The following is a 23814-nucleotide window of genomic DNA, read 5'->3' on the forward strand; positions in this document are numbered from 1 at the left end:
TTATTTTTTGATTGAAATTTTTACAAATTTTATCAAAACGAAAACATTAAGAGGGGTTTTAATGTAAAATTTCAACAACTTGTACTAACGTTTATCTTTTAAGAACTACAAGTCTTTCTATCCATGGATCGCTTTAACAGAATGTTAATGTTAACGCCATCTTGTTGATTTTATTGTTATAATAAACAAATACAGTACTTATGTACAGTATGTTGAATGTATATATCCGTCTTGTGTATTATCTTTCCATTCTAACAATAATTTACAGAAAAATATGGCATATTTTATAGATGGTTTGAATTGTGATTAATTACGATTAATTTTTAAGCTGTAATTAACTCGATTAAAAATTTTAATCGTTTGACAGCCCTAATAATATTATCAAATAAAAGAGAAAAGAATATTATATTCTTCATGTAGTTATCAGTTATTCTAATATTAAGTCAGAAAATCAGATTATAGCTTTTGAGTATTTAAAGTCTATGAATTTCAATGTTTGTGTTGAAACTGTTTCCAGTTTTGCTAAGAGTAGCACATCCACTACTAGCTTCTTGATAAACTTTAAGGGAGAGAGTCCAGTCCAGTATAAATGACCCTTGTGTGAAAGACGGTTGCTTAAAGTATTTCAGGATGCAAATTAAATTTTTTTTAGACCTCCAATAATGGAGTAAAAAATGTTTAAGCACATCAAATGACACCGGTTATGAGCACAGCCATTTTGTAACATCAGTTATATTAACATACTGTATACACTCTGATGAGTCTCGAGCGCAGATGCATGTAATTATGAGTACGGTGATAATGACGTCACAAGGAATGACGGACAATCCGTCATACTCACATTTGATTAGCAAAAGTAGTAAGGGTGGCTACTTACTGAAAATACAGGCTCTTTTTGAAGTATTATTACATGTCAAAAATGAATTTTTTTTTTTTTTTTTTACCGTATTGGCCCGAAAATAAGACGGCCCTGATTATAAGACCACCCCCTCTTTTTCAAGACTCAAGTTTGAAAAAAGACTTTTTGAACACCAAATTAATTTTTATACAGAAATTAATTACAGTACATCATAAACAAATGATTATAACAATATATTTGAGAGAAAAAGCATGTTATTTTGCCTCATTCAAATCTTAATATCTGAACATTTAAATATGTAAACTAAAGTGCACTCACATTCGTATGGAATGGCTTCTGGTTTTTGAAATGTAAATAAACCAATCTATTGTGATAAAACAACAAAATTACAATAACTGCATTAACCATCAAAGTGAAATATAACTGTAACTGTAGTAATAAAATAGTAATAGTAATAAAATAATGCAAACTGGTTATACTAGTGGCTGAGATCTGTCATGACAGAACATCGCTTCAATGATATCTGGCGCCATCTAGCGTCGTGAATGGGGAGAGTAGCTGAGATCTGTCATAACAGAACATTGCTTCAATGATATCTGGCGTCATCTAGCGTCGTGAATGGTTATAATGTCTAGACCACGAATATAAAACGACCCCCTCTTTTTCAATCTTATTTCAATGCAAAAAACATCATCTTATATTCGGGCCAATACGGTATATCATTTTTTATAATCTATTAAACAAGCTTTTTCTTTCTCGCAGTCTTCTTCTTTTCCTTTTGGCTTTTCCCTTTAGGGGTCACCGCAGTGTATCAGTTGTCTCCATCTAACCCTGTCCTCTGCATCCTCTGCTCTTACACCATCTACCTTCATATCCTCTTTAACTACATCCAAAAACCTCCTCTTTGCTCGTCTTCTAGTCTAGACCTCCTGCCTGGCATATGGAAATTCAGCTTCCTTATTCCATAGAAAAATACAAGGTATCCGGTAGTATATTTAGTGTCAACTCATTCAAACATGAGCTTATAGACATTGTTTTGTGCATTGGAGCACAGTAACACTGCAACAGAGCAGTGTATTCTTCCAACTGTTCCTGTTGTCAGACTTGGTGTAAGTACTGCATAGACACATAGATTAACGTAAAGCAAGTTTGATTTCAGAAGCCTTTAATATTCAAATGCAAACATGGAAACAGGCAACAGCTCTGCTGTGACTGTCAACTTTTGGTTTTGTCACTGTGCCTCTGCTCTCTGTGTACAGTGTCATTTAGGGCTAGCTGCGCAGATGCAGACATGGTTCACTTCACAGTCAAATGATAGGGGCCTCGTACTCCGACGGCTTGAAAGCTCTGCGGACAAGTCCACCACTGTTCTCACCCACTTCATCTGTCTTTCCTCTGCCACTCTCTTTAGCTGCCTATTCATCTGTCTGGATGAGTTATGGCATCTAGCAGTGCTGGTCCAAACCCTGTCATTCCAGCTACAGTGTGTGGGTACCGGCAACAGCTCAGTATCAGACTCTGGGTAAATGTGGGAATCCAGTTGTGGTGTTGTGTACACACATCTACGGCCAGTTGTGATGGAAACATTGAAGCACAAAGGGGAATTTTGCATGTGTGGGATTTAGCATGCAGGACAAGTGCACAGAGCTCGCATGCAAGATCTGTATGGAAAATTCAGCATTTTCAAAATTAACTTTAAAAAAAATAAAAAATCATCCAAACTTAAGCAGGCAGTGGTCTACCCGAACAAGATGAATGAATGAATGAATGATTAACTACTTCATATTTTGAGCATGATGTTTCATGAACTTTATGTAAGCTCGGATTCTTCTTACTCCTTTTTGAGCTACATACAGTATGCAGACCCGTGCGGTGCATAAGACGGGCTAGGCAAATGCTAGGGCGTCGCAGCCTCCAAAAGGACGTCAAGAAAACTGTTCAAATAATATTAGATGATAGTAGTATTCTAAAAAATTATACAAGAAAATAAAACCAAAGAACAACAATACATATTGTAATCAGTCTTTAATAACGAAATCATTTTTCTAATGCGCCTTCTGCCTCTTTCACTGTTTCCTTTGATGCGGTAATTTCACCACAGTCTCTAATCTATCTCTATTTTTAGCCTCCGCAATTAAGCTACGTAACGCTGATGACGTCATGAAAAGACAAATGCCCTCCGGGATGCATTTTAGAAAGATGAAGAAAGAAGAGGACCATCTACGTGAAAAAGAGGTTTGTTGTGATGAAAAAAACTTTTTTTAATTGCATCAACACATATACTTAGCGCAATTGCAAGCTAGCAGTTATTTACAAAGACTTTTGATGACATACTGCTAGGGATGGGAATCGAAATCCGATTCCAATTCGGAACCGGTTCCGAGTGTTTCGAGGCCTCGACATCACGATGAAAAAGCCTTAACGATCCCTTTAACGATTCTTAAAGACGCGTATTGCGTCGTGACGTGTGTTGTTGTCCAGACGCATCAAACTAGCATGGCGCCAAGAACCACTCGCTCCAAAGTTTGACTACACTTCACCAGGAAAGAGTGTGAAAATGAAAGGTTACGACGGGTAAGCACGAGCATTGCAGCCATAAACATAACAATGACAGCACGTAGGTTAAAACACTCGAAAGTGTGTCTTCACTTCACGAGGAAAAATTACAACAAAGCGACTTGCAGTCATTGCAAGGTGGAGATAACTGCATCAGGAGGGAATACGACTGCGCTGTCCTCACAGAGAGGCTAAGGCTCAGTCCTGGCTATACAGCTAGCTAAACTCCCAAATGACGATGCAGAAGACGTTGGTATAATTTGCTGACTTTATTCAACCATCACTTGAAGAGTGAAACTAAGAATAGAAATGAAACAAATCAATTTTGTCCCCAATAACAAACAGGTTTGCATCAACGTAAATCAGAGATGATTAGCTGCTAATAACAGTAATAACAAATGGTTAGCATTCGTTCGCTAGCATTAGCACATCGTTCAAACCACTACACAACTGGATTTAAGTGTCCGATCGCGAGTGAAAACACAACAACAACAACACAAAAGATGATACATACAGGCGTTGCCTCTGTAGATATTAACATTAACAAAAAACGTAGGCTCGTAGAAGTGTTTCCCTCTCTCACTAACACTCTCACTCACTTGGATGCGGCATTTCTTCTTTGGGTGTAAGCACGCTCTTCTTCACGTGAGCGCGTTGTTCTTCGCGTGAGGAAGCGCAAGGGCGCCCCCACTTGAGCGTGTAAGCGCCACAAAAACTAAAAGGCATGCAATTCAATGTAATGGTAAAATAATACACGTTAACTCAGCAGTCCCCAAACTGCGGCCCGCGGCCCAAATACGGCCCGCCTCCACATTTGGTCCGGCCATTTTGAATTTTTTTTTTTTTCTCAATCGTGTTATTTATTTCCTGGCCTTTTCCTTGAAGAATTCAGAGAGGGTTATTTGGTTATTATCTATTTAATTAATAGTGTTTTTATTATTAATTAGTATTATTATAAAGAATCCAGAAAGGGTTATTTGATTGTGGCTTTCTGAAAAACAATAATTTTTTACATTTATGCACTTCTGCAATCGTCACACTTTTTCTGTTACAAACTGACCCCGGCCCCTCATCAGAGAAGGGAAAAGTTATGTGGCCCTCACAGGAAATAGTTTGGGGACCCCTGCTTTAACACATATTGCCAAAGGCAGAACAACAACCTATCTGCCAATATATACCAATATTTTTTATTTCTATTAGATAAATGTTTCAGTAAAATGTTACACATTCTTGTGTATTTGCCACTTATTGCCACAGTTAACATTGAGGCTTTGGGCCTCTTTGATCTCATTGTGAGTTTGTAAGGTTGTGACTTCTGATTAAACAAACTCGATGCCAATCAAAACGTTTGTTCTTCTTTTTCCCCAAATTAGAATCGATAAGAGAATCGATAAAGAATCGAATCGTTAAGCAATATCGATAATGGAATCGGAATCGTAAAAATCCTATCAATTCCCATCCCTACATACTGCTAAAGCTAAATTATACTGAATCATTAGCCAGGCCTATTGTTTTAGAAATATTTTCAATTTTCAGCCAGCTGTGGATGAGGTTCAGTTAAATTTACTCCCTCTCCCATTTTAGAGAAAGTTGGATGAAGTGTATGGGGGACTAAAATTGTGTCTTGCTGATTTTCATGTGATGTGAAGCACTTTTACCTTATGCTAAATTGTGCTATTCATTACTATTAGATGGTCATGTGTAGTTAGTTGCAGTGTTTCATGAATTTATTTTATTTTTCAACCTCGCCCGTCAATATTGGTGGCCGGATCCGAACACTTGATTGAGCCAGGTACAGTAAGGTGCCACGTTAGGCGCTATTATGGTTATGTCATGCTGGTTTCACAATCAACAGCTATTTGACTAAGATAATGTAACATCCCACTTCCTTCTCTTTGTATATACTCTTTCAAAAATTTTTCTTTCCACCACCGTATATCCCTTTTACAGCTACCTTGTCCACATCCGCACCAAGTCCAATACCTTCCCACACAAACTGCTAGTGGAAAAGGAAGTACAGTGTGAGTGTGAGTGCGTAAATATTTGTGTTGAAAATAGCTATTGCTTCAGGGGGGCACCAGCAAATATATTGCCTTGAGCACCGAACTGGTCAGGAACGGGCCTGTACATATGTATGTCTTTGTTATTATTTTGTTACAATCATGATTAGTGTTATTGTTTTTTCCCCTCTTGTTGTATTTCTTTATTACTGCTTGAAATCAATCAATCAGTCAATCGATCGACCGACCACTCAATCAATCAAACTTTTATGAGCATGAGACTATTGTAATTGGATATCGATCATAGTCAATTGCGCTGAAGAAAAAAAGACAGTCCAACCAAACATAACATTTTCCATGATAAGTCAAAGGTTTGACACAGCATTGTATTTCACTTGATATGCAGGTGTACTTCATGTAGTGGCTAATAAGTAAATAGCATCACATTTGTATGTGTTTCAATTTTCTCAGCCTCTTGAACCCCCTCCCATCTACTAGCCTCTGGATAAAGAAACCCAACCAGCCTTTCCAATTGGGTTTCGCTTAAGAGGTTTATCAGTATGTTGCTAAACATTCTGACCCTTTTTTTAAATCTTTAATGCGCTTAAAATGTTCCAAACCCTCCTAATCCCCACGGCTATCCCACACAGATGTTCACTCGGCTCTTTTATTGGACTTCATTTCAACATCTTTTTTCCCTTCTCCTCATCCACCTCCTCCTTCACCCACTCCACATCCTCATATTCTACCTCGTCACTCCTCCGGTTCTACATGATAATTCTAGTTTTGGAAAGTTTAGGGCAAATATTTTTTTATCAATATATTAGGCTTGGGCGATAAATCTATGTTATCAATGTATTTGATTTTTTAAATTGCTGGTGATTAAAAATAAAATTTGAGTTTTTTTTTTTGTTATTGATGTTTTTTTTTTTTTTTTTTTTTTGCGATTAAGGAAATCGAGAATCCAGGGTCTTTTAAGATTGTTAGTTTGTTATTTTGTGAAGTTACATTGTATTTGGGTGCTGACAGCACAAATAGGGGGAAAGAAAAATATATGTAATACAGAGATTTTGCATTTTATTTTTGTTCAACATTCTTTAAATGCTTTCTCGGGCAAGTGACTATTTTGGTAAAAATAATAATAAAATTTGGTGTCATGCCATGTACTGAGTTTTGTTAAGATTTTGCCCTAGTGTGTCTGGTCATCCTGATTACCCATAGATTTCACCTGTTGTCGCCTGCTCTTTTTGTCTTGATGAATCTGCTGGCTCTTGTATCAACCACCTGTGTCTCATTGTCTCGTTACACCACGTCTGTATTTGTCAATCCATGTGTCTATCCAAGTATCCACCCAGTGTCTAGGTCTTTGTCCAAGCCCTCGTTCCTCTGTTTTGATCCACAGTTTTTGTTAATACTCCTGATTTCTGTTTGACCCTTACCTTTTTGATTCCCAGTCTTTTTGTTTGTACTTGGCGTTTTTGTTTGACACGAATATTAAAACATTTTTTCGCCTTGCCTCCCCGTTTCCCTGCATTTGGGTCCTTCTTTGGTCTAAAAATTCACATATGTTAACACTAGAGGTGTGCGAAATTTCCGATTCTTTGATTATTCGCGATTCGGCCGTGCAAGATTCGAGAACGATTCACAAACATCCAAATTCCGATTATTGAAATATGTCAAGTAAAGCGGAACTAAAACACAGTCAGCGCGATCTTATGGACGCAATGAGGAACGGACCGCATTGCGTCCCGAGAGTAAACATCATGCTTGTCATTACCCGGCTAATGACAATGCTCAACTCACGGCTCTGGCTCAACTCCTGCCGCTAGATAAAAAAAGGAATACCTAACTGCTGCCGACAGCCGCTACAAGCTACGTCCATATCATGTTACGGTAGATAATAGATATCATATGTATACAGAACTAGAAACAAAATGACAGACTCAATGGCGTTAGCAGCACATGTATTGAAACTAGATGCGAAACAACAGACTTGCCGGCGTTGGTAAACAGCCGCCATCTTAAAGCAGGAGACTTCTCTAGAAGGCTCTGTTGTAGCGAATTTAATTAACTTTTTATCTAAAATACTCCTAAATCGGCAAAATCTTAACTTGAAACTATCTTTAAAACAGTTTTAAAACTTTCAGATGTCTAAAGTAGACAGAAGGGAAATTATGGAATAATGGGAGCAATTTAAACAACTTTAACCTTTGATTCACAACATTAATTAAATGTAGTTTAAAGCTGCTGATACAGAATGGGGACTTGAATATTTTATTTACTGATTTGAACTGTTAATTTGATACTGAAATAGTCGTTTATTTAAGCCTGAGAGGCTTTTTGTACAATTTTTGTAACTAATGTAAGAAACATTGAAAGCAGCTAATAACTTGGGGGGTTTGTGGGTGTCATCAATAATCGATTTATAATCGAATCGTTGTCTCTGAATCGTAATTGTAATCGAATCGTTAGGTGCCCAAAGATTCCCACCTCTAGTTAACACAAGGCTCAATTGAAGCAACATTTAATAAATTTCAGTCTTTGTTGATTTTGACAATGCCAGTGGACAAAAGAGGTAGTGTTTTGCCTAACAGTGGACCACGTTTTCTAATGAGGACCAGTGCATTACCCATGGGGCCCTGCGCAAGTGTCGTAAAGCCCTGATCTCCTGGTTGTCTGCAGTCTGACTGAACAACATTTGCAGTTTCCTGTGGGTGTGCTTAGGATGAATAGCATTTAGGTAATGAGTCTAATTGTGGTGAAAAATTATCATATGACAATCTAACTAATGGAGAAAGCGGTATGCCGTTAAGCAGGTAGCACATTTGAAGTTTGTTGTGCGGCAGGGTTCCCACCGTCCTCCTCGAAGTTGTTTAGTGCCAGTAAATGTGATACAGGGCCCCTAGGGCCATTACAGAAATAATATTAAAATGAATAAAAACAGAAATATAATCTGGTTATGGCCCCCAATAACACTAAGTTATTGTTTTCATAGTGTTTAACTTATTGTCTGCCATTGACAATGATAGATGTCTAATTCATTTAAATAGGGAAAATAGGGAGGATTCACAGTGAACGCTCATCTTTCAGTGACTCTAAAGATGCTAGACATCCAAATCATTTAAATTGGACGTCCAGCACTGTCAATGGCAGTCAAAGAGATCAATGAAAGCCATAGAAAGTTTTTTTTTTAAAGGTTTCTTGTCCTTTTTTCTTCGTACTGTCCACTTGAAAAAGATGAGGGGGGAAAAACAAAAAAATCACATATAACATTTTTTAGAGAAAAAATTGCTCAGTTTTTGACATTTTATAACATTCTGTCATGAATCTGGAGGAAGACACTAAGGATGCTGAAGCTGGACCACTGGCAAACTACTAATATGAGACCATTAAAGAACTGACGTCTGGACCGATGGCTTATTTAATATCACAAATGAAGATCTGGCCTTCCAAAATTGTGGAACTAACACCGGGATTTTCTGCTTTAGGCTGGATTTCCCCTTTGTACTATTTTTGGTTCTTTTCCTTGAAAGTTATTTTGGCAACCACTCCCTAACTATTAAACCAGCAGCTTCACATCCTCCATTTAAAAGAAAACAAAGTGGCAATTACGATGTCTTAAAACACCAATCCAAGACTGCGCAATCATTTTATTGCTGTAGAATCAACAGGAGTACATCTTTATGAAGTACCCTGAATGGCTGGTATGTCATAATATGTGACAGCATAACACGGGGCGATTAATTGGGAAACGTGTTTCAGTGCTTTGCTCAAGTGTGACTACGTGGGGGTGTGAGTCTAAAAATATGGAGCTTGATTTACATGAATGTGTTATTGTCTTATACTGCATGTTTCTAACGATAGCGAATATGTAGAAGAGAAAAAAAGTCTGGTGAGCACATGTTGAGTCACAGTTGGAGATAAGACTGTGCGACAAGACTGTGCGATATGGCCTAAAAAATAAAACAAAAATTATTTTTCACCAAAAAGTTTGATTGACAACTTTTCCTTATTTTTTCTTTTTTTATTTATCTCAGTTTAATTTTTAAGGATGGCACTAGATGTCCAATCCATTTAGTTTCTTTGCCCCTTCTAGTCAAAACGGCATTGAGTTAAACACTATACAATTAAACAAAAAAAAACAAAAAAAAAAAAACTTGAGAATGTTATTTATGTTTTTCTAGTTTGTTTTTATATATATACAGTGTATCACAAAAGTGAGTACACCCCTCACATTTCTGCAGATATTTAAGTCTATCTTTTCATGGGACAACACTGACAAAATAACACTTTGACACAATGTAAAGTAGTCTGTGTGCTGCTTATATAATAGAGTTCATTTATTTTCCCGTCAAAATAACTCAAAATATAGCCATTAATATCTAAACCCCTGGCAACAAAAGTGAGTACATCCCTAAATGTCCAAATTGAGTACTGCTTGTCATTTTCCCTCCAAAATGTCATGTGACTCGTTACAGGAGTGCTGTCAGCATTGCTGCAGAGATTGAAGAGGTGGGGGTGTCAGCTTGTTAGTGCTCATATCATACGCCGCACTCTACATCAAATTGGTGTGCATGGCTGTTACCCCAGGAGGAAGCCTCTTCTGAAGACGGTACTCAAGAAAGCCCACCCATCTCATCAGACCCATAGGACATGGTTCCAGTAATCCATGTGCTTTGTTGACATGTCATCAGCAAACTATTTGCGGGCTAATAATATATTTTAAATTGAACTGGCATTACGAATGTGCACATCACTTTTTAGGTCATGTAGGCCACATTTGTATAGCAAATGTTAATATTGTGGCCTACATGACCCAAAATGTGATGCCCACGTTTGTGGATGTTACTTCCCCCAAAAAGTTTTTTTTTTTTTTTTTTTTTTTTTTTTTTAAAAAGGTTGAATACCTTTTTCTGTCCCCTGATTTGTAGTCAGCCCCCAAATACAAAACAATAACTTCACAAACAAACAAGCTCTTTCTATAGTAATATAAAATATATTTCTAAAATAATTTATTGAACAACTGCTGTCTCGATTTCCTTTTTGGCAGTCAACATCAACAACAACAAAAAAACAAATTAAATTTTCAGTCATCTGCATTGATATGAACATCAATTAATTCATAACATCGACTGACCGCCCAAGCCTAGTTGAAGATAAGCATGTAAAACATCTGTGACTGAGGGCTTGAGCACTGGTGTGTGGGAGGGAAACATTTTTTTTCTGTTTAACACACACATGTGGTTAGTGTGTGTATGGGCCTTACTAGCTAGCCTGCGTGTGCACTCCATATTGGATGAACATCTCTGTTTTTGCCCTTCTTCCTATGCATGTATGAGTATGTGCACGTGCACGGCAGAGCCCGAGCCCTGTGCCAGCAAGAAGCAGGTGTGGGGAGGCAGCCCTTGCATTGCCCATTGCCCATCTGCGTGGCCGTCTGTGTGCCGCCTGCGCCCTCCCAGTGCCAATGCCACAGAGTGGGGAGGCGGGGGTGGGGGAGTGAGAAGGGCCTAAAGGGAATCAACCATGGGAGAGAGACGAGGGCAAGGGATGGAAAGATGGAAGACTGGGTGCGTGAGACTAGAGGGGGTGGCTGGCTGGCTGCCCATGCATACCCCCCAAACCACACCCCTTACCCTGCTTCTTTTATCTTTTATCTGCGCCTATGCTGATGAGCTGTGATGTACAGGGGAAGCTGGACAGGGGGAAGGAAGGGGGAGAGATGTCTGTTTGTACTCATAGCTTTCTGTACAGCATTGAAGGATATAATCTACCATTGGTGATGATAGACGTCCAATAACTTGCCTATTTTCATCTTTCTGCTGTGAATTTATATGACTTTATCACTAATAGACGTCCAACCCATTTGAACTGGGAGCGTGCACCTTCCAGTTCAAATAGATTGGGCGTCTATCGCTGTCAATGGCAGGCAATTAGTTAATAAGATGCCAGTTTTCAAGTAATTTTTTTTTTAGAATTATTTCACTTTTTCCCTGTATTGTTGCTTCGAAGCTTCCCTATTGGACGAGATGAGGGTGTAATTTTGTCATTTAGCCACCAGGTGTCCCATGTTAGCAATGGGACAAATTGCAGACACACATGCTAAATAAATCAACCTCCGCAAGAGTAATTGTGGAGAGATTTCAGGAGGGTGCTGGAGGTTTTTTTTTTTTTTTTTTTTTTTTTTGTGGAGGAGCACTATTTCACTTTCGTCCAAGTAAATGTTTGTCACCCCAAAAATCAGAATCACACAATAATAAAAGTTTTTCAAATTTGGCATATAGGTTTGTCTCTATCTTTATTTTTGTTTTTTAAATAAATAAATAAATAAAGCAACAAAACAGAAAAAAATATTCCTATTTTATGATTGTTGTGTTTCTGATTATATCCAGAAGTGGCCTGGATATACCATAAAAATACATTAATGGTTCATTGTGTTCCGCGTAAAAACTGTATAGCACAAATGTTCCAAGATGATATATGCATGTGTGTTTGGGCAGAAGTGGAAAAGGAGATCATGTGATGCCAGCCTTTGCCAGGGAATGTGGGGAGAGAGGCTGAGAATGAAGGGGGAAGGAGACAGGGAAAAATGGCGGCAGAAAAAGAGGGAGTAGAGACAGACAGTATAGAGAAGTAGAGACAAGAAAAAGACAGAAAGAGGAGTGAATGAGAGAGGAAGAAAAGAGGGTGGGGGGTATTGTGAGAGCTGTGGGAACATTTTTCCCCGCCAAGAGAGACGAAGGGAGAATGAGAGGGGATAAAAGAAGGAATGAGAAAGAAAGAGACTTGTTGGCAGAGCAGTGGAGGAGAGCAGGGGGTGGAGGATAGGGGGGGTTGAAGCAGGATACAGTGGGCACCAGTTAGTAGGTAGACATCAGACCAGCAGCAAAACATTAAGGGAGATGAGCAAACAAACATAATTATTATATCAAATTAATCCAGACATAAAATAAATAACACTACATTTTTTAAGTATCGTCCGACAACGTCATAATAATAGATTAATTGATCATTTAGAATTCAGTAACGCAAACCTTTGAAACCCATTGCACCTCCTTTTCAGTGTTTATTGGAAAACATGGCTCAAGCTATAGAAAGATATAGAACTAATTTAGAACGATAGTTTTGATTGCGCTCAACTTGACACACACACAAAGAAACAGTCCAAAAATAAATAATTCCAGTCTTTTCACATTGTTATTTTTGCTCAAAAGGAAATCTAGCAACTGGTTATTCAATAGATGATTCTATGATAAAGTGTTTGTTTCTTTGTGATGTTAGTACTTTGTATTTGGGGGCATAAATAAGGAGAGAGAAAAAATATTCAAGAAAAAAAAAATTTCATTTTATTTTTGTTCAAAATTGAACATTTTTGTTTAATACCATATTGGCCCGAATATAAGACGGTGTTTTTTGCATTGAAATAAGACTGAAAAAGAGGGGGTCGTCTTATATTCGTGGTCTAGATGTTATACCCATTCACGACGCTAGATAGCGCCAGATATAATTGAAGCAATGTTCTGTCATGACAGAGCTCAGCTACTCTCAAGTTTAACCAGTTTGCATTATTTTATTGCAATGTTTTTCCTTATCCAGATTTGTTTCAAGACTACAGTTACAGTTAGACTTCCCTTTGATGGTTAATGCAGTTATTGCATTTTTTTAAATTATCACAATAGATTGGTTTATTTACATTTCAAAAACCAGAAGCCATTCATTTACGAATGTGATTGCACTTGAGTTTACATATTTAAATGTTCAGATATTAAGATTTGGATGAGGCAAAATAACATGCTTTTTCTCTCAAATATATTATAATCATTTGTTTCAGATGTACTGTAATTATTTTTTGTATAAAAATTAATTTGGTGTTCAAAAAGTCTTTTTTCAAACTTGAGTCTTAAAAAAAATGGGGTCGTCTTATAATCAGGGCTGTCTTATATTCGGGCCAATACGGTACTTTATAGTGTAAGTGACTATTTTTTTGTATTTGAAAATGTAACCCTATAAAGACCAACATTAACATCACATCAAACTTTGGATCATGTAGGCCGCAATGTTAACTTTCGCTATACTAGCGTTTGGCCATATCGCCAGGCCTAACTCAGAACAAGTGATTAAACAAATTCTCCACATTTGCAATTTGGGGGTCAGTTGAGCCCACACCGCAATACTAAGACATCGAGATGCAAGGTACACCCGGGACAAGTCGCCATGCAGTCGCAAATGAGCAAGCAACTACTTGTATATACGGACAATTTGATTTAAATTTACAGCCTTTAATTTATCTAACATTCCTGTTTTGAGGATTTTGGAGATAAGCCGAACCCCAACCCACAAAACATTGAGGCGGACATGCTAACCACAACGCTACTTTATCACAGTCTTTTAAAAATCTAATATTTTTCAGTCTGACCAAAACTTTCTTGACATAAACTTTAAGTCATATGCCCTGCAATTTGAAAATCTAGAACTATCTTCAGGAGATATTGCTTGTGCAGTCACCCAAAACTCAATTCATGAGAACCTTTTTCGGAATACTTTGTATAGAAACGAATATTCAAATAAGAAATGGCTGCAACAAGGTCATCTCACACATACTGTATAAGCAAAATATCAACAAAGGTAGAACTTCCTTTGAAATCAGCTTTTTTTCTATCAGTTTAATCCAATCTGAACCAGAAAACACTAACAATTTATTTTGGGTTTGTGAACTGAGCAAATAAACACTCCCAACTCTATCTGGAGCTTGGAGGACATCTTTAATGAGGGCTGTAAAACTCCACAGAAACACATAAAGTAGGCCTGTAAAAATAATGTGGGCGCTGCATAAATGCTCATTTGGACTAATGAATTGGGGGAGCAATGAAATGCGACACGTCACAATTAAGGTAGAGGCAAAAGGTCTGATATGCATTATTTGTAGGTAAGTCCACACAATTTTGGTTTCTGCGTTCACGTGTGCGTGAGAGTCATATCAACTGTACTGTCAGGGAACACAGTGGATGTACTACAGGTCATCTGGCTGTCTACAAGTTAACTCTTTCAGTGCCATTAACAGAAATACAGACCCCAATCATGTGGCTCTTTTCATCCTTTTGCTGTGATTTTAAACAGGGTTCCTACAGGTTTCCTCAAGTTAAATTTCAGACTTATTAGGACCTAATTAAGACCATTTAAAAAAAACTTAATACCTATTTCACAGCCATATCGACAAAGAAAAACAAAATGTGTGAATTTGTATTCATTTATTTCTCGAAAGTGGAAATGTGGTATGTGTGCAGGATGTAAGAATGCAGCGTATTGAATACACTACTCACGCGACACCACCACATGGCAGACACAGACCACAGGCCAAGTAAAGGCGCTCTCGTTAGCATTAACATTTAGCCTAGCGAGCGTCATCTTAAACTCTCGGGCAACCACCGCACCTCTACTTTCATGGTTGCTGTAGACCCAGACGATATGCGTAGATTCACTTTCGCAAATCCACTATCGATCGTAGATGGGCTGGGATGCAAGGGGGCTGCTTAGCTGTTAGCTGCTGTCGGTTCGCTTACATTAGCAGCTTGCTGGCTGGCTTTAGCTTCTGTCTCTTCAGGCTCGTGAGCAGCAGGCTGTCTTATACAGGCAGATTGAAAAACGCCAGCAATGGGGGGGGGGGGGGGGGGGGTTGTTTCTTTCCTCTCGTGGAGGTTATGTGCTTGGACGATTTAGGATGGGACTCCAGCACCTTCATGCCTATTGTACCCAGCTGAATCTTTTTTTTGCATACGATTCAAAAAGCCTCGAACACACTATCCACTGGTTTGAGCCAACGGCGAAAGGATTGTTTAGCTAAACCACGCTTCGTTGAATTTACATCTCCCCATCTCTCTAATTTGAAATTTATGGCTAGGTGTAAAAAAAAAAAAAAAAATCTGTGTAATGTTGAGCATGATATTCTGTTGGGACCTGTGTCGTGTCACGGGATTTACGCTGAAATCCCGCGGGACGGGATTTTGACCCGGTGCTGCATTGCGTTGTCAATGATTGGCTCCTCCACCCTGTTTATTTTATTTAGACTACGTCATTTAATCAAAATGACAAATGGCACTTTGAGAAGAAATGAGACACGGAGAAGTAACATACATCATACATTTTTAGACCCAGATATGAAAATTCAATACTTTTTCAGACTTTTTAAGGTGTTATTTCCAAATTCATAAATTCAACGATTTTAAGACTTTTTAAGACACAACAGGAACCCTGTTTAAAAAGAGTTTGTAGTAGTAGACGGCCAATGTACTGTATTTGAACTGAGAGGGTGGCAGCTGAAGATTCTCCCTCCCACTTCAAATAGATTGGTCATCTACCTCCGTCAATGGCAGCCAATAAGTAAAGATGGCAAATAACCAGCAGCATACATCCTCAAAAAATGGTAATGACTTCCCTTAGAAAAATGGAAAATTGTCCAAAAACAGTGATTCTGTGAAAGGGGAACAGCCAGATCTACATATTACATCACCAACTGATAGCAATAGGAGAGGGAGTGATTAAGAATGAAAGGGATACTGTAGATAGGAAAGTAATGCAGGAGAGACGATGAGGTCTGAGAATAAAAACAAGCAGCCAAAATGAGGGCACAGATAGAAAGGCAACCTTTGACCGGCAGCTGTCTGGGAGTCACCGCCCCGCCGCATTTGTCAGTCTGTATCCCCACATGAACCCATTCCAAGTATCAGTGGCTCCCAGCACAGGCCAGTGTTTGTGCGGTTTTCCTTGCGTGTGGCTGCGTACTGCCGTGTTACGAGTGTCGCTGTATTTTTGTGTGGGAGGCTTGGAGCTGTCTGCTATGTGTGTCAAAGCTGGCTTTATCTCTCAGGAAGATAAGGTAAGTAAACAGCTGCCCCTAGGCATCCTGTCTCTGGCATGCTAGCCAGCCTGCAAGCTGTTCATGCTAGCAGCCTCCTGCCCTCACCACATGTTCCCAGTGTCAGGTCCAGGCCACAGGGACGAAAGAGTCAAGCAAGTCCCTGGCTCTAGCTCTGCACCTAACAGCTCAGGCCTAAAATGTAAACAGTATTTCATAAAAAACTGTCTTTTAAATTTCTATTCTTAAATGACACAAATATGGACGCTTCTGCAAAGAGTTCACAAGCTGACGTAATCAGACATTGCAAGTGAATCAAAAGGCTTGTTATACATGCTGCACATTGAGGATTGGCCTAGTTTGGACAGCTTAAGGCTTCACTCTCGGTCAAGCTGATTGGAGATTTATTCTTACATCTATCAATCCATCTATTAACTTATTAACCACCATAAAACCTTTCCTCCCACTCATTGGAATCCAAGCAACATTAAAACATTGCCAATCCACTTACCAGTTACAGGACCTAATGCGGATAAACATATTGATTATAAGGCATCCTAAACTGCCTTGTTATCTGAGAACAGGCAACCATTAAAATGAAAACCAAGGAGTGCATGTCAACGTCAGATAACGAAATCCAAGGCAAGTTGGAGAAAACTATATGTATGTAACAATGATGAATATGTTAATTTGAGATCCATATAGTCCCCTAATATACTGGACTGTCTCAGAAAATTAGAATACACAATATTTGTATTCTAATTTCCTGAGACAGTCCTGTATATATACACAGGACTGTCTCAAAAAATTAGAATATTGTGTATTCTAATTTTCTGAGACAGTCCAGTAAATACTTGTGTGTAAAGTGGCCTCGTGCAGAGGTGAGGTCACATCTGGGGAAAACCTCGAGAGGAGTCTGGCTGCAGCCCGCCTCTCTCAGTACCCTGCGCCGCTCTTCTCAGTACCCATCCCGCAGACAGGAAATGACGCAACACCGCAGCTCTCAGTCCCCTCAGACCGGAAATGTCGTCAACCCTTTCGACGAAAACAAGTTACGTTATTTCACCTCTCGCGAAAAAAACCACAGACTCCTCTCAACTATAGAAAAAAACACGGTAAGTGGCCGCACTGAAAAAAAGTTTTTAAAAGCGTATGCATGTTTAAAAATGTTAAATAGTTAAACAACACTTGCGGTGAAAATATGAAGTGTTTATTCTGAGTTGAAAAGACCGTACTTATATCTAGTATTCTTAATGTAATTTAAATAATGTCTTCCTTTACTAACTGCATGTGACTTTGCTCTACTTATATTGTTTAATACGTACTGATGAATTCAGCAGCGAATTGGCTAATGCTGCTAATGCTTTTTACATTTTTTTTTTCACAATGAACAGTCTTCTTTGTGGAGTTTTCATTATATTGCACTCTTATTTTTCATTATGTACATGCCTGCAATTCGCAGCTCGCTGTTTTTGTTGTTGTATGGTATTGTTGTTTTGCCTTCATTTGTTTTGTCTGGTCCTTTGTAGTTTGAATGTTGTCACATGATCCAAATAGGACAAGGTTGTAATTTTTTCTTGATATTGTTACTCTGCTTAGCTATATATTTTTTCATTATTTTGTTTTTTTTTACCAGCTGCAAGATCACCACCCCATTGGGAAGAAACTAAATCACGACCCCCAAATGGTAGTCTTCCCATGCAGATACAGGGATGTCACACAGATCCAAATGGAAGTAAGTTGCATAAATAGTAATGTACTTTAGATTTTGGACTGTGCTGAACACTTTTTTTTGATAGACATCGAACACTGTAAAACCCACTGTGCAGACAGGACCAATGGTGACAATATAAGACCATGCCGAGTTTCATGGACGGTTCAAACTCATCCTGCCCAGGAATGGCTGGTATGTTTTTATGTCTGAGACAAATGTTGTGCTCAGTGGAAATCTGGATAGGCTTATTATTCCTTATATTAGTTAACAATTGGACATAATTGATTATTTACTCTTTGTTTATTTAACCAATCAACATTCTCATTAGCTTATGCAAATCTTGAATATAAAGAGGCCAGAAATGGTGTTGATTGTCTAAAAAAAGAAAGTTTGATTGACACGTGCTGACTTTTGGAACGTTGGCCTGAACAATGAAATGGAATCAACTGTGAATTTTGAGGATTTAGTTTCTCTAAAGAACATAATGTCACTTGGACAATTAAGTAAAATGTAACTTTTTGTGTTTGTTTTTTTGCAGATATGAAATGCATATTTATAACTTGTCTAACAAGTAGCTCATTCAAAGGTATAAAAAAGTATTTTTTGGCGTGTGTAGGGTATTATTTTAACTATGTAGCCTACAGAATGCTTGTACGGGCTCATGTAGGTGTCTGCGTACGTTTGTATTTATATAACATATGACCGTGTGTATAGATTATGTATTTTTCAGGGAAGGACCTTATTTGTGGCTGACCCCTGTGTTGTTGCAACATGGTGAAAGCCTACAGGATGTGACCCACACATGCATTTGCCTGTAAGGCTGACTAGTAACAACTACAACTTGGAGCATTGGTTCATTTTCAAAGAACAGTCAAATCATAACAAATTAAATGATCCAAATTCCAATTATTTGTGGGAAGAAAAACAGATCCAATCTTGAGATCAGAGAACTATTGTTATCTCTAATGAAATTCAGTAACCATTCATATTGGCATGGCGTTTCCATGATGATCCAGAATAGCCTTGTTTGGTTTTGAAGGTATGTTCCAGTCGATCCTTTTATGTTGCCCCTTCAATTAAAGCAGAATTGCACTCCAGATGATTCATCCAATCATTTGAAGCAAAATTCTAAAATGCCACTCTAAAATTGCGAATGTTTTGTTTCAAGGGCGTTGGCCCGGTCTCAACATTGGTAGGGACGAATATAATGCAAATAAAGTTGCTCAAAAGTTGGTGGGGACAACTTTAGCATCCTGAAAAGTTGGTCGTGTTATGTCCCTACCGTCCCTATGCAAACCTACGCCCTTGTTTTGTTTGCATGAATCATTTAAACCTGACTGGTTGGTGTTCGTATGCATGGAAACACGTTTGTAATTGTTTAACTACTGTATTTAATATAAACCTAAATTTTCAATTGCAGAAAACGTTGACAGTCAATCAACAGCGGGACATGGAAAGAGAGGATTGGAAGTGAAATAGAGGTATTTGTAAAAGTGTGTATATTCATTGATTCAAAACTTGAAGGAAGTGACTCGGTTAAATTCTTACGTTAGGGTTTTTCGGGACAGCCATAGGGGAAGGACTGTGGCATCTTCATGTTGATGGTAGGTGAGTTTAACTGTCCAATTTTGTCCTCTGTTATATTTGTATTCATTTATCCATTTGTAGTATGCTCTTTGCACTGTTCTGGATGCTCTCTTTGAGTTTAACCATTGTAAAATGAAGTTCACCGAATCATTCAAATTGGGCTACAAAATATCCTTGTCGTTATTCTTTATTTACACTTGTTCTTAATTTTTGTTAGACTGATATGCCAATTCTGAGGAAGTGGTGGTGTATATTGCTAGCGGACAATTTCAAACTTGGGTGCATGGTAAGTCTTTGAAACTGTTGATATGGCATTCATAGGAAAGTAGGTGCACAGCACCTTAATTCTTTGTTGGAAAATGTGGAATACTTATTTTTGTATTTTTTCAACTTAGGTGAGCCACAGGAAAGAGTTTGCCCATTGGACAGATAAGGCAAAAGCATTACTGCAGGGTGAAGTGCCACCAGTCTATCAGCTACAGAAGTGAAATTTGAATATAATTGCTGAGGTCAGCTTTTAAAGACTTTTTAGTGTCCATTACTCTGACACACTTTTGAACATGTCCCCCTTTATTCACTGATTTATTTTTAGGAAGAGGTGCAACCACAGCTCCTTCAAGTTAGTGGTCGCCCACTCCAAAAAGATGGCGGGAAAAAATGGTAAGATTGTTTATATACCTAGTTTAATGCAATGCCTGAAAAGACAAATCAAGTATAAAATTAACAAAGCATCATTTTTATTTTACTTATGTAATATTCAAATAGCTCTTTTCTTTCTCTTTTCCAATGAACAGTTTTGGTAAAAGGATTGTGCAAGACTGCACAAAAGCCTCGGACAGGGCTGGGGGTGGGGGTGGGGGGGGATCAATGCAGTAGGAGTTCCCAAGCATCCTACAGATGGAAGAGGATGAGCACGAACTACAATGTCTTGGAGCCATTCAAGTTCTGTTTCAACCATCTGGAAGATGGATTTACCTTTTTTGAGGAGATTGTTGACCAAAGAAAATATCTGGTATTCTCTCAATAATCATAAAAAAATAATAAAACTAAAAAAATAAAGTTTACCACATTAGAACTGGTTGTATTGAGTTCATTTTTCTACACTTATAAATTAGTTTTTTTTTTTCTTTTATCCCAGATGTTAGTTGTAGGTAGTTTTAATGACCTGTGATGAAGGCGGGAGTGCTTGCCGAAAAATGTCAGCTACATCTATTGTCTGGGATAAAAGACAAAAAACAACTAACACATGACAACTATTTTGTCATTTCTGTTTGAAATAAAGGTGCCTTTCCTGGAGCAGAAAGTTTAATATAGTTTCTGAATTAGTTAATTAGGATCTTCACCCACATGAATGAATTTAAGTAGCAAAATGAAAGACAAAATTGGTTTGGTTGCAACATTGAGAGAATATTACGTTTTTGATACATTAAATTGTAATGAAGCTATATTAATGTGTCCGTTCATAAAAATGTAAGGATGACAGCAATTTCTAATAATTCTCAATTGGAGTATATTTTACAATTGACAAACTAAAGTACACACTGTGATAGGTCACATGCGATCTTTCAGTCACCAATTAAACCTTTATTGCAGTAGTGTGTATTTTAATTTTGATGTACTGTAACCGTGTTTTTCATTTTGGTAAAATCAGCAGGCTTTAACAAACTGACCGCACTTAAAGAGTTAATCTCCCGATTTCACCAAATCAATTTAAGGAGCATGGAAATACATTATTATTTAAATAATAATGAGTGATGCTGAAACCGAAAATAAAAGACGTGCGAAAAGAAACGTAAACTAGTATTTACGTTCGAATGGACGCTAACTATTACGATAAAACCGGAAGCTCGGAGCTCGAGCGCTGTTTCATGTTGTCATTTCCGGTCTGAGAGCTGCGATATTGCGTCACTTCCTGTCTGCGGGATGGGTACTGAGACGAGCGGCGCAGGGTACTGAGAGAGGCGGGCTGCAGCCAAACTCTCTTGAAAACCTCTGATGTACCTTAGGTGTTTTTCAGCCATCTAAAAAAGAGACAGGTATACTCAAACTGGCTCCACTCTATTTGAAATCTAAACCTGATGATGCAGCTCGGAAACAACGGGCGGTTATTAGCATGAGGCCTTAATGGGAATCTGCCCGCAAGCCATTTTTACAAGCATCATCATCACAACGCTCTGATGTCATTTTCCCCGCTGTTAGAAAAAAGGTGAGGTTTAGATTAGTTAAAAATGTACTATTCACGTTTCAAGGCAATCATTTTTTCTCTTTAAAAAAATGCCAAGACAAAACAAAAAAAAAGCTTATTTTTGGCAAAATTTTAATCATCATAATGTTTTTGCCACGCGTTATTCTGCCTTAAACCTTACTAACCTCAATTTTTTTCAATAATGCTTTTACTCCACTGCAATTTGAAGAAGCTGTCAGTGCATTCATGCGATTTTTGGGTCGAATTTGAAAGAACACAGAGCCGCTGGCCTAAAACCGGAGATGAAGCTTTCATAGCAGCAAATATAAGGGCAAACTGAATATGAGTTCTTAGTGAAATAAAATGATGTGATGCCCAGGCAGTCTGAAAAGCTTGTGGAGAATGCTGGCACCCATAACCATTTCTAAATAAAACTCCACACGATACACTTTGAGATCGTGTTACCTTTACTCGAGAATTATAGTTTATAAGTAAATTACGAGTACTTAAAAATACAGGGTCACTTTTCAGTCACCCTGTGTGCGTCCAGCCAATGTCTAATACAGTTGCATGACTTCCAACATGCTACAAACTTCAAACTTGAACATGGAGCTTAGGAATTTACAGCATGATTGCCTGTGGCCCAATGGTAATCTACAGTAATACAGAGAAGATGCTCAAATTGAGGGACAAACCAGAGGAGTCTGCATCTGTTTGGCATTCGCTCAGCGATGTCTAGCATTTCATACCGTGCCTCTGGGATCACAGGGCCTTCTCAGCCAGAAGTTTATGAAAAACAGAGGAAGCAGGAATGAGCGGGAAAGAAATGATGGAGCGGCAGTGAAACGAGAAGAATGAGCTACATGACATGAGAGGACAGAAAATAGAGATAGCAGAGAAGGAGGAGGTTTAACGTCTAAAACGAAAAAGGAAACTGCTCTAGATGATGATGTGGTCTTTTTCCATTTGGCCTTTAGTGTTCATTTGCATGTGTGCGTGTGTGTGCTGGGTTCTCCTGAGACCCCCGAGGAGCCTGGGAGGCCCTGTTTGGATCCGTAAGGAAATTCAGGTGAAGAACAGGTGATTCCTCAAATTTAAAGGACACACACAAACACACTACTGAAAAAAAAAATACATTAAGTATGCTAGTCTAATTGTTTACAGTATGCAGTATATCATACATGAATATAACATAACATAAATGAGAACAACAAAAACAAGCAGTTATTGTTGTTCTCAATAAATGCGTTAAACCTCCTCAGATGGCAATTTTACTTTAACTACAGACCTGCTTAACATACTATATATATCTTTTATAAATATATGTAGGAAAACACAGACAAGACTGAAAAAGCAGTTTCTGCTCTTGCACCCTTCTTTAAAATAAACTGTTGTATTATAAGCCAAAAGAACTGTTGTGTTCTATTTTTAATTTGTCCGCTATACCCTGGAAACTCCCATTTACAGACATCGCGCAACCGCTTTTGTTTCAACCCAGTCATAAAAAGAAGGTAAGTAATTATATTTATTATTCAAAATGTCTGTCATTTTTAGCTTAGAATCATTCATTGATGTCTTACATTTCGTAAAAAAACAAAAAAACAAACAAAAAAAGACTTTAAAAAAATTTTCACTCACATATTTTTAACTTTTAATCAAATTATGTCACAATGAAAAAAATGGCGTCTGTAAAAAAAGTTATGGATATCTACCTCATAACTATCGCTTAATTGTATTTTTTTGTTACTGTCGCATTTTCTCCGATATGTAGATGATAAATAATTGATCCAAACAAAAAAAAGTTGAAAAAAACGTTTAAAAGGGTAAATATATGAAAAAGAAAATCTCGACCACTCCTTGATGTCTGCGATTTCTGCATCGCGACCCTTGTTATATTACCATGTTTCACCCAAAAAATCCCCCCCAAAATCCAGCTGTGGGTATTCTTTGTCTTGACACTCGGTGATACATGCTGCATGGAGTTTTTGGATCGAAACAAGGTAAGTACGCGATAATATCTCGTTAAAGTCATGGCTTCTGTAATTCTGCTCTCGCGTGCTC

General features: G+C 38.0%; 1 protein-coding gene and 1 long non-coding RNA gene across 21 annotated transcripts in view; one reads left to right on the plus strand and one right to left on the minus strand.

Moving 5' to 3' along the window:
* Positions 1-23814, minus strand: part of nfixb (nuclear factor I/Xb) — a 253102-nt gene that overhangs the window by 62010 nt on the left and 167278 nt on the right. The window lies entirely within an intron of this gene.
* On the plus strand, positions 17350-20219 carry LOC130931985 (uncharacterized). 3 transcript variants are annotated; one of them, XR_009067339.1, is made up of 8 exons: positions 17350-17382; positions 17904-18002; positions 18067-18173; positions 19402-19462; positions 19535-19585; positions 19786-19854; positions 19964-20077; positions 20161-20219. It is a non-coding gene; the product is annotated as an uncharacterized LOC130931985 (long non-coding RNA). The 3 variants fall into 3 exon arrangements; XR_009067337.1 differs by lacking the exon at positions 17350-17382 and adding an exon at positions 17689-17830; XR_009067338.1 differs by lacking the exons at positions 17350-17382; positions 19786-19854 and adding an exon at positions 17689-17830.

The sequence above is a fragment of the Corythoichthys intestinalis genome, chromosome 16 (genome assembly GCF_030265065.1).
Source record: "Corythoichthys intestinalis isolate RoL2023-P3 chromosome 16, ASM3026506v1, whole genome shotgun sequence".
Classification (NCBI taxonomy): Eukaryota; Metazoa; Chordata; class Actinopteri; order Syngnathiformes; family Syngnathidae; genus Corythoichthys; species Corythoichthys intestinalis.